Raw genomic sequence first — 12081 nt, 5'->3', positions numbered from 1 at the left:
ACAGAAACATTTATTCCTGAGTATTTTACTTTTCATATATTTAGGAGAAGATGATGTCTAATTTCTTTTGGAGTTCTCTTTTATCCTTTGATTATTTTCTATGACTAGTTTCTTAAAAGGACCTGCATTGTTAACATCTACAGTTAGGCCAATGAAGTCCTGACAGGGCACATATGTCCCTAGCATTAGAGGAGTGCTCATCATTCTCATATTGTGTTCTGTTGCTGTTCAGCCTGTGACAATGAGACACGTAAAGGAAAAACCAGAAATTCAGCATGAGGTTACCCCACAAGGAATCTTATTTGTGTCTGAATAAATTTTCTAGCCAGGTGTTTTTAATTTGCTAAATATTCTCCTAATTTGTATTTACTTAAAGACTATTAACTTAGTACCACAATTTTTGTTAAAATAAGGTGATTGCAGATAAGGAATTATCTTCTAGATAAAACTAGAAGTTTTACTTTGTAACAATCACAGACTAGCAGAAGTCATAAACCATTAACCCTCATTTTTCTAAAATAGGAGGTTGTAATTAATATGAGTATATAAAGAATATATTTTTTAAGATTTTATTTAGTTGAGAGGTAGAATTACAGACAGAGAGAAAGGTCTTCCTTCTGTTGATTAACTCCCCAGATGGCTGCAATGGCCAGAGCTGCACGGATCTAAAGCCAGGAGCCAGCTGCTTCTTCCTGGTCTCCCATGCAGGTGCAGGGGCCCAAGCACTTGGACCATCTTCCACTGCTTCCCCAGGCCATAGCAGAGAACTGGACTGGAAGAGGGGCTGCCGGGACTAGAACCAGTACTCATACTGGATGCTGCACCACAGGCAGAGGATTAACCTCTGCACCGCATCACCAGCCCCAAGTACATGAAGAATTTGAACAGAAAATCTACCAACCTCATGGAGTTTATCTCCCTTTCAAAACTTTTAATAACCTTTGGGATGGAGAATGCTAATTTAAGGTACTGTAATTAAGTTCACACAAACAAAAGATGTTTTAGGATGTTTTCCTTCATTATTTAAGTTAGATACTGTTAAGAAATTTTAGATTATTTTGGGGATAAATTGCAATTTCTTTTCACAAGTGTATTTGAGTAGAAACACAAGCTTTTATAATCAATTATTTATGTTTAAAACATTTGCTTATGTATGTTTTGTATTAAAATAACAGCATTTTATGAAGTTTAAATACATCTTGTTCAATACAATCCTATACTTTTTTTAAAGTTTTATTTAAAAAGAATCTTTGTATTTATTTTTTTAACACAGCAAACTCAGGTGACACAGTAAGTCCATAATTTCCCACAAAATTCATAAAGTTAACAACTGAGTATCTTAAGTCTCATAAATCTTCTGAATCATTCATAGTTATGCACTCAATGGAACATACTCCTCAGCAGCTGAGAAGAATCTTAACTTAAAAGCACCAACTCTTCACGCATCTCTACAGACCGACCTCTATTTTTCATTCTCTAAGACATGCAGTCAGACTGCTGATGCAGCAAATACCAATTCACCTTAAGCTTAATGGATAAGAAAAAGCATTTGGGAAACAAACATTATTAATATTAAGTCTGAAAGCACTTCTACCTCTTTACTGAATGACTTTTCCTTCTGTCAACTATAAACTCTAATGAATAAAAATTGTGTTTTGAACATAATTTTTTCAGGTTAATCTAACACTTTAGGACATTTGTATTTGTTTTATAAGTCTTAAGGAAAACAAAAAGGTAATCTCTAATCTAGACAATTCTGGAATCTTTTATTAGATTTACAATTTTACTGCAAAGTAATATGATCTGTTTGTCCAAATATTATGGCTTTTAAAAAATTCTCTTAATGTATGTAAATTAATAAAGCTTATTTCCAATATATATTTTCTGTGTTTTCACTTGCTAAAGCAGGGTTCAAAGGGTGTTTTTAGGATCTTGCCAACATCAGCCCTATGTGCCCATAAATTATTGGAGCCATTAAATGGACAATAAAAACTGGTTGAGGCTACTGATGAATGCTTCAAAAGGAATCTGATAATCACAGATTTTATCATCATATTCAATTCAACTGAAGTCTTTCTTAAAGCTGTCCTCTTGATAGGCTGAAGATAGGGTAATGGAGTTAGTTCTTTATGCCAAAGATTCGTGGATCTGTTGTACAAAGTCTTCATTCTCTGTCAGTCATCAGTAACTTGAGGGCTTTCTGTAGATTCTGAATGGCAGTGCTTACATCTTCATATTGAAAAGCACTGCCAGCATATTTGCAGTATCTCTAAGCTCTCAACAAACTCCTCAGGGGTGAGGTGGGTATCGCCTTGGGAAACCGTACTGGAAAGTGCAGGATCAATGGCTGGCATAGTCTATAGAGTAGGTTGGATGGTATTCCTTGTTACACCCATGCTATGAGGCACTTTCGTTGGTGTGTTGGCTGGGGCATGTGCACCCAGAGGAATCTGTATTCAACTATAGCTGTCTGATGGCATGCTGCCTGGGTCAACTGCTGAAGATGATGATGGCTGAGGTGTGTTGAATGGGCAGAGATGCTACTACACCATCTTCATTTTCTTCACCATCAGTATCTTCCTCAATTGCAATAGGGCCTGCTTGAGGAGTCTCCTCATTCTTTAAGCAATTATGGATATATGTTGCCTTCCACCTTGCATACTTTCTGTGTTTCACATTTTCATCAGTGTTATGTCAAACACGGTTATGACATCTATTAAAAGACTTGCAGTATAGAAGAACTTGATCATGTTTTTTTTATGAAATTGCCCAGCACAATGTTCCTTGTCTGCATATATAAACATTTTCCAAGAATAAATCCCCAAATGGGCAGAACCAACTGCTCCTTAGGTAACAGCTTCATTATCACTCAACTGTTTCTTTTTGTTGTTGTGAAGAACCTGAGCCTGGATCAATGTGCAGCTATTTTAGACTAGGCCTCCATCTTGTAACTCGGGCATGACCAGGCCCTGAATCCTAAGCCAAAAGCTCTGGAAGAAGAAAAATAAACTCCCCTTGTGATAAACTCTCCTAGCAACAGCCAATCAGCAGATAGCAGGGAAATACCTAAAGTTCCAGGTATCTTTTCAGGCAGTTAAGGTGATTGATAACATCCCAAAACCCTGCAGTTTGGAACATACACCCCAGCGGCTCATACCCTATACTTTAGCCAATCATTTTAAAAAGCATCAACCCCAAAGCCATCCAACCACCTTTACTAGTCTATTCCCACCACTGGATTTACTAAGCAATTTTAAGAGATGTTCTTTAAATTTCCCACAGAATGAGATGATTTGCTGAATGGTGCTATAATGTATAGAATGTCTCTGAAAACCCTATATAAACCCCACAAAAGAAATGGGATGGATTCTCATCAGAAGACTGCTGTGATGATTGGAGGAGTGGACCCTAGCTTGAGCTAGAACAATAAACCTCTTTGCTTTTGTATCATTGAAGTCTCTCATTGGGATACTTGAGTCCCATCCAAGTCCAGTCTAACAGTTGTTGTTAAGATTTATTTATTTATTTGAAAGGCAGAGTTACAGAAAATCAGAAAGACAGAGAGAGAGTCGGTCTCTGCCATCTGCTAATTCACTCCCCAAATGGCTGCAATAGCTGGAGCTGTGCTGATCTGAAGCCAAGAGCCGGGAGATTCTTCCAGGTCTCCTACATGGGTGCAGGGGCCCAAGGAATTGGGCCATCTTCATTTTTTTTTTTTTTTGACAGAGTGGACAGTGAGAGAGACAGAGAGAAAGGTCTTCCTTTTCCGTTGGTTCACCCTGCAATGGCCACTGCAGCCGGTGCACTGCACTGATCCAAAGCCAGGGGCCAGGCGCTTCTCCTGGTCTCCCATGCAGGTGCAGGGCCCAAGGACTTGGGCCATCCTCCACTGCACTCCCTGGCCACAGCAGAGAGCTGGCCTGGAAGAGGGGCAACTGGGACAGAATCCAGTGCCCCAAATGGGATTAGAACCCGGTGTGCCGGCACCGCAAGGTGGAGGATTAGCGTAGTGAGCCATGGCGCTGGCTCAAGCCTATACTTTTTTCAAGTACATATTTTTTTTTTTTTTTGACAGGCAGAGTGGATAGTGAGAGAGAAGACAGAGAGAAAGGTCTTCCTTTTGCCGTTGGTTCACCCTCCAATGGCCGCCGCAGCCGGCGCGCTGCGGCCGGCGCACCGCGCTGATCTGATGGCAGGAGCCAGGAGCCAGGTGCTTTTCCTGGTCTCCCATGGGGTGCAGGGCCCAAGCACTTGGGCCATCCTCCACTGCACTCCCTGGCCACAGCAGAGAGCTGGCCTGGAAGAGGGGCAACCGGGAGAGGATCCGGCGCCCCGACCGGGACTAGAACCCGGTGTGCCGGCGCCGCTAGGCGGAGGATTAGCCTAGTGAGCCGCGGCGCCGGCCCTCAAGTACATATTCTTAAATTCACAGAAAAGCAGTTTAAACCAGACTGACTATTGTAAAAATAATTCAATGGTTGTAGATGTCTGCTCATACAACATTTAAAATTGTTCAGTAAAATACTTGGTGATTTTTTAAAAATGATTTATTTATTTATTTGAATTGCAGATTTACAGAGAAAGAGAGAGAGAGATCTCTGCTGGTTCACTCCCCAAATGACCACAATGGCCAAGGCAGGGCTAGATTGAAGCCAGGAGCCAGGAACTTCATCCAGGTCTGCCACGTGGGTACAGGGATCCAAGCACATGAGCCATCATCCACTGCTTTCTCAGGTTCATTAGCAGAAAGCTGGATCAAAAGTGGAACAGCCAGGACTCAAACCAGCACTCATATGGGATGCCAGTACTGCAGACAGTGGCTTAACCCACTAGGCCACAGTGTCTGTCCCAAAATGATTTTTGGTTTCTGTATGATAGCCATACTAACTGGGGTGAGGAGAAATCTCACTGTGGTTTCTATTAGCATTTCCCTGATGGCTAGTGATCCTGAACATTTTTTCATGTGTCTGTTGGCCATTTGAATTTCTTCCTTGGAAAAATGCTTGTTAAAACTGCCTGTTAATATAACAGGAAAAATGCCTGTTGCCCATTTCTTGAACTGGATTCTTTGTTTTGTTGTTGAGCTCATAGAGATTTTGGAGATTTTTGCTAATAGTTTGTGAATATTTTCTTGTATTCTGTCAGTTGCTTCCTTAGTTGCAGTTCAGAAGTGTCTTAGCTTGATATAATCTCCTTTGGCTATTTTTCCTTTTATTGTCTGTGCTTCATGGAGTCTTTTTCCAAAAGTCTTTGACTATGACAATGTCTTGCAGAGTTTCCCTGATATTTTCCCCTAGATTTAGATGATTGATCCAATTACAGTTAATTTTTGTACAAGTTGCAATGTGGGGATCTTGTTTCCTACTACATTGTGAAGAACAAATTTTCCCAGCACTATTTTTGAAGAGATTGTCCTTTCTCCAGAGATTGCTTTAAATTTGTTTGTCACAAACTAACTGGTTTTAGACATGCAGATTAATTTTCAGAGGTTCTATTCTTTTCATAGGTCTACATGTCTTTTGGCATGCCAATAACAAGCTATTTTTATTATAACTGCCCTGTAGTAGATCTTGAATTCTGGAAGTGTGATGCCTTCCTCTTTGCTTTTTATTAAGATTGCCTTGGTATTTCATCCCAATTTTAACATCATTTTTTTCCTAACTGTTGTTGATATTTTGATTGAGATCACATTGAATCTGTAAATTGCTTTTGGGGGACTGGCACTGTGGAATAGTAAGTTGAGCCTCTGTGGCATTGGCATCTCATGGATGCCAGTTTGGGTCCCAGCTGGTTCTCTGATCCAGCTCTCTGCTCATGGCCTGGGAAGGCAGAGGAAGATGGCCCAAGTGCTTGGGCTCCTGTATCCACATAGAAGATGAGGAGGAAGCTCCTAGCTCCTGGGTTCAGATCAGCCCAGCACCAGCCATTACAGCCATTACAGCCATTTGGAGAATTAACCAGCAGTTAGAAGACATCGCTTTCTGTCTCTCCCTCTCTTTGTCTATAACTGCCACTCAAATAAAATGATTGTAAAAATAAAATTAAAAACAATTTATTTTGGTAGTATGGGAATTTTGATGATATTCCAATTTATGAACATGTATTTCTTTAATGTTTTGTAATTTTTCTTGTAAAGATCTTTCACACCCTTGACTAAATTTATTCCAAGGTAATAAAAAATTTTTATGGTTATTGTGAATGGCACTGATCTGATAAGTTATTTTTCAGCAATGGCATATTTGTGTATATAATGGTTATTGATTTTTGTGTGTTGATTTTATATCTTACAACTTTACCAAACTCTCTTATGAGTTTCAATAATCTTTTGCTGGAGTCTTTTGGTTTCCCAATATATAGGATCATGTCATCTGCAAACAGATTATTGGACTTTCTCCTTTCTAATTTTTTTTTTAATTTCTTTTGTTTGAATTATTGCCATGGCTAAAACTGTTAGTAGTGATGGAGAGCAACCGTGGTTTCAGATCTTAATGGAAATGCTTCCAAGATTTCCCATTCAATATGATGTTGTTGAAGATTTGTCATATATTGCCTTGAATGTGTTAAGGAATGTTCTTTCTATACCCAACTTGCTTAAGGTTTTTATAATGAAAGGCTGTTTTTTATCAAATACTTTCTCTTCATCTATTGAGATTCTTTAGTTTTTGAGTGTCACGTATTGCATTTATTGATTTACATATGTTGAATGATCCCTGCATACCAGGGGTACATTCCACTTGGTCCAGGTAAATTATCTATATGATCTGTTGTTGGATTTTTATTATTTAGTATTTTGTTAAGAATTTTTGCATCCGTGCTTCAGAGATATTGTTCTTTAATTCTCTTTCTCTATTGTATCATTTTCTGGTTTAGAAAATAAGGTGACACTGGCCAAATAGAAGGAGTTTGGGAATACTCTTCTCTTTCAATTGTTTTGAATAGCTTAAAGAAGAATTGGAATTGGTTCTGTTTTGAAAGTCTGGTAGAATTTAGCACTGAAGCTATCTGGTCTTGGGCTTTTCTTTTTTTTTTTTAATTTTTTTTTTTATTTTTTTGACAGGCAGAGTGGACAGTGAGAAAGAGAGACAGAGAGAAAGGTCTTCCTTTGCCGTTGGTTCACCCTCCAATGGCTGCCGCGGCCGGCGCGTTGCGGCCGGCGCGTTGCGGCCGGCGCACTGCGCTGATCCGATGGCAGGAGCCAGGAGCCAGGTGCTTTTCCTGGTCTCCCATGGGGTACAGGGCCCAAGCACTTGGGCCATCCTCCACTGCACTCCCTGGCCACAGCAGAGAGCTGGCCTGGAAGAGGGGCAACCGGGACAGAATCCGGTGCCCCAACCGGGACTAGAACCCGGTGTGCTGGTGCTGCTAGGCGGAGGATTAGCCTAGTGAGCCGTGGCGCCAGCCCTTGGGCTTTTCTTTGGAGAGTTTTTGTTACTGATTCAATATCTGTCTTGGTTTTTGGTTCGTTTAGGTTTTCCATATGTCTTCATGACTCAATTTTGTTATCTAGCATGTGTTTTGATTTCTTCTAGGTTTTCTAATTTGTTGGCCATTGCATGTGATGCCCACATTCTATATTGCAGTGCTAATCTAAGTTTTCAGTGCTCTACTTCCAAACCAGTTTCCTGCTTAATATCTCTGGGAATCATGGGGTAGTGGCTCAAATTCTTCAGTTCCTTTCACCTAAGTGCAAGATCTACTACTTATTAGGGGACTTGAGAGCCTGGTTCAGCCACAGCTTTTGCAGACATTTAGAGAGTGAACTAACATATGGAAGACCTCTTTGCCTCTCTCTCCTCAACCACTTTGTGTGTGTTTCTCTGTCCTTTTTAAAATAATTTTAAAAGTTATTTAATTCTTTATTTGGAAGTCACAGAGAGAGAGAGACAGACAGACAGACAGACATAGAGAGATCTTCCATCATCTCGTTCACTCCCCTGGTGGCTCCAATGGCCAGTGTTAGGCCTTGTTGAAACCAGGAGCTTCTTCTGAGTCACCCATTGGGGTGGCAGGAGTCCAAGTGCTTGGGCCATCTTCCACTCTTTATCAGACTATTAGCATGAAGCTAAATCAGAAGTGGAACAAGTGGGACTTGAACCGGTGACTATATGGGATGCCAGTATAACAGATGGCAGCTTGGCATACTGCAGCACAACACCAGCCCCCTCTCTACCTTTCAAATAAACAGATCTTTAAAAAATAAATGAAAATGTTCTTAAGGAGGCAAAAGTCATCATGATTGAGCACTGAGGAATCTATTAAAATGATTACACTTAAAAGATTTATTTATATATTTGAAAGGCAGTGTTAGAGTGAGAAAGGGAGAGACTGATCTTCCTTTTGGTTTGTTCTCCTCCAAAATGGCTGCAATGACTGGGGCTAGACCAGGCTGATCTCGTAAGATAGGAGCTTCTTCTAGATATCACATGGGTTCAGGGGCCCAAGCATTTGGGCAAGCCTTTGCTGCTTTCCCAGACACATTAGTAGGGAGCTGGATAAGTTTGGAGCATCAATATCTGTGACATCCTCCTTGCAGTACAAGGATATAGAGCCCATCTGGCACAATTAATGTCCTATTTATGGGTGAGCCAAGTATAACAGCTTCAAGGTTTGGACTAGATGGGTTCTGAGGAATTGTGATATAACAGATACTAATTCATAACTCTTGGTTTAAGCTTTTGTTAGCAGATAATGGCTGTGACTACTTTGGGTCTCTGGATTGTCACCAGTGAAGGCATCCAGATTAATAGTAATGAGATCAACAGTCAGCAGAATGGTGTCCAGCTGAACTTAAATGGTTTTTCTTTTTTAATGCTAGAATAGTGACTTCCTGCTGTACTCTGGCATCTGGACATAGACAGCAGACATTGGAAGCCATCCCCTTTGCCAAACGGAGTATGTCAAGTTTGGGTCCATCATCTATTAAGGAGGCCTTAGTAGCCATTCTCATGTTTCACTGTTCTATATCCATGGCCAAAGTCCTACTAGATAACAAGGTTTGGAGAATCACAGGCTCAAGGCATGTAGGTGACTGTTTTTCCAGTTTAGCACAATTAATAGCCATCTAATTTAATTTTACTGGCACATAGCAAGGTTCCAAGAGAGGTTATTCCTTGCATCACAGCCCTTGAGAAGTAATGGATATCACAAATGATCCAGAGAATTTAGAAGGCATATGAGCTCCACGAGTGAAGAAGTCACTGAGAGCACTAAGGATAGTGCCTACAGAATTCAATTTGACTGATTTTAGCACTTTTCATTGGAAGGGAGGCCATATAAGCTGGGCTGATTTGTAGCATCCATGACAATTAATTTTTTAAATGAGGCATGCATTACACCAAAACCCAGGAAGGACTAAAAGGTATTAGCATTGTATGTTCTTCACAAGTGTGTTAAATAGTCTCATGAAGGCAGGAAGTCATCAATGTGATATATTCTTGTGCTCCTGATAAAAGCTGGGTACAGTTAAATTCTTTGCAAAAATTATGTTTGATGGCCAAGTCAATGAAATGCTCATGTATACCCTAGAAAAAGTGTCTTTTCAAAGTGAAGGCAAACTAGACTGAGGAGCTATTGGAAAAGCTTTGAGCAAAAACACATTTGCCACTTTTGTAATAGTTAAGACAGGTCATTTATCTATTAAGAGGCATCAGATATGTTAATATTAGATATAAAGTGTGGTGGACATAATCGATGGCATATAGCATTAAGATTTTAGCAATCTACCGTGAGATGCCATTTACTTTTTTCCAGATTCAACAGGTAAAATTGGGCTGCTAAGTGGGAAACAGCTGGAATAATCACCTTTTTGTTTATTAAGTTTAATGTAATACATTTTAATGCATGAAGACATTGAGTTTCCTTTTATTATGTCATCTTAATTATTTTAGTTTGGGACCTGTGGAGTGTTATTTTCCCTAGTTGTAGCTTAAAATTTTTATTTTAATAATTACTTTCTGTGTTAGGCCATCTCTCCCACCTGTGGGATTTTTTGAGTACATCTGACTATTGGAAATTTAGGTAATACTATAGTTAAAATGAGATGTACCAAATAAATTATTTTTTTCTTCTGATACATATTTTGAAACTTTTCTAACATGGTATTGAGCACCCTGTTTAAATTTAGGGGGATTCCCTGGGTAAGACTGTTATTTGAGCCACATTACTGATTACTTCTATGAAACTCTGTGAATAAGTGCATCTAGAACCTGGAAAAGTTGATGTCTTATGCTGAAGAGACATAAGAATCAATGTCTTTTTATCTTTTTTAATTATATAATTTACAAATAAGTTTTAGATGTCAAAAAGGATGAAATTATGTACTTTTCAGAAATTTATACCTATATACAACTATAATTGATATATTTTACATTTTCATTCTTTAGGTTTTTAAGACTTATTAGGGCTGGCACTATGGTGTGGGCAGAGGCCCACACACTTGGGCCATCTTTTGCTGCTATTTTCCCAGGTTCAATAGCAGGGAGCTGGATCAGGAGTGGAGAGACTGGGACACAAACTGGCACAAATATGGGATACCATTCCCATCTAGTAAAACTTGATCAGATAACACTGGTTGCTTCTATTAGTGATAAGTAGCTCAAGCTTGACCTCAAATTTAGTCCTTGTAGGATCCTGAATTAGTTTCAGTCTGTGATCCTCACTCTCTTTATATCTTAGGGACTATATTTTTCAGTATTGATTCAGTAAAATCAAGTGTTAGAGCTCCTATTTCTAAGTGCTTGAAATTATAAATGCTAGTCAGAAGGTGTATTTAGGGCTTGGCGCCATGGCTCACTTGGTTAATCCTCCACCTGTGGCACCAGCGTCCCATATGGGCACCAGGTTCTAGACCTGGTTACTCCTCTTCCAGTCCAGCTCTGTGCTGTGGCCAGGGAAGGCAGTGGAGGATGGCCCAAGTGCATGGGCCCCTGCACCCACATGGGAGACCAGGAAGATGCACCTGGCTCCTAGCTTTGGATCAATGCAGCACTGGCAACAGCAGCCATTTGGGGAGTGAACCAGCACAAGGAAGACCTTTCTGTCTCTCTCTTACTGTCTATAACTCTACCTGTCAAATAAAAACAAAGGTGTATTTAAAATCAGTGAGAGAAAATGAATTGTAAAAGATCAATCAACAACAATTGAGTGTTGCATGCTGCCCTCCCACTTTCTTCTCAGGAATCCCCACAGAATTTTCAACCATAATTCTAAAATCAGCAACTCCTGCTGTCAGAAGTGTGTGACTACCACTATGGGGAGCAATAATTTTTAGAAAGGACAAGGGAATTCATTATTTCATGATACTATTCTTGTTTGATGCCTACAACTTCATTTTCTGTTTACATTGTATGATGCTGGGAATTAAGTAATAATTTTATTCTGGGTCTGAGGTGAAGTTATGTAAGATTGAAGTTCAAGACTGAGGTCCTTCAATTTGCAGAATGAAGTCACTGAAAGGCAATTACCAGATAAGTGCTGATACAGGCATTTGCAAGGCACAATTCATACACTATACATAGAAAAAAATGACCAATAGCTGTGGGCCAACAGTCAATGGCCCATGAGACCATCACTCAAATCCTCAAGAGTTTGTCTATAATTTCATGGCAATTCTCATTTAGACTAGAAGAGGAGTAAAAGCAGGAGCTCAATGACACCCTAATATTTGTCTCTTGTCTAATTTGTGTCAGAAACCACTACTTAAGTGCAGTTTTTTTTTTTTAAATATAGCTTTGTTAAAAATATACAGATAATTGGATGTGATGGATAGATGAATTTCAGGATGTTCCAGGTAAAGAATTTCTAGATAGTACAGTTTTAAATATTCACAAAGATTTTACAAGGCATTCACCCTGTTTTCCAGCCATATTAATGCACCAAATTATTACTATTTTACTGTAAAATATGATCCATTGATGGTCCACAAATTATTTTAGTAAGTAAGATCAAGCATCATTTTAAAGGATTAAAAATGATTTATTCAGGATATTATTTTCTTCTTTAAACACTAAAGTTAAAGAGAGTCCTTGGAGGTTTTTTCTAAGTATCTGTAGAAGTCTTTGAGGTTTTAGAACCACAATTTAA

General features: G+C 39.3%; 1 protein-coding gene and 1 pseudogene across 3 annotated transcripts in view; one reads left to right on the top strand and one right to left on the bottom strand.

The window, feature by feature from the left end:
* LOC127485540 (uncharacterized) overlaps window positions 1-12081 on the top strand; it is a 52183-nt gene that overhangs the window by 23054 nt on the left and 17048 nt on the right. The window lies entirely within an intron of this gene.
* On the bottom strand, window positions 2165-2804 carry LOC100343283 (vacuolar protein sorting-associated protein VTA1 homolog pseudogene; annotated as a pseudogene).

Source organism: Oryctolagus cuniculus, chromosome 12 (assembly GCF_051225735.1).
Source record: "Oryctolagus cuniculus isolate XC-2025 breed Fujian yellow rabbit chromosome 12, ASM5122573v1, whole genome shotgun sequence".
Lineage (NCBI taxonomy): Eukaryota > Metazoa > Chordata > Mammalia > Lagomorpha > Leporidae > Oryctolagus > Oryctolagus cuniculus.
Note: the sequence above shows the minus strand (reverse complement) of the source record. Positions and strands in the feature narration are given on the sequence as shown.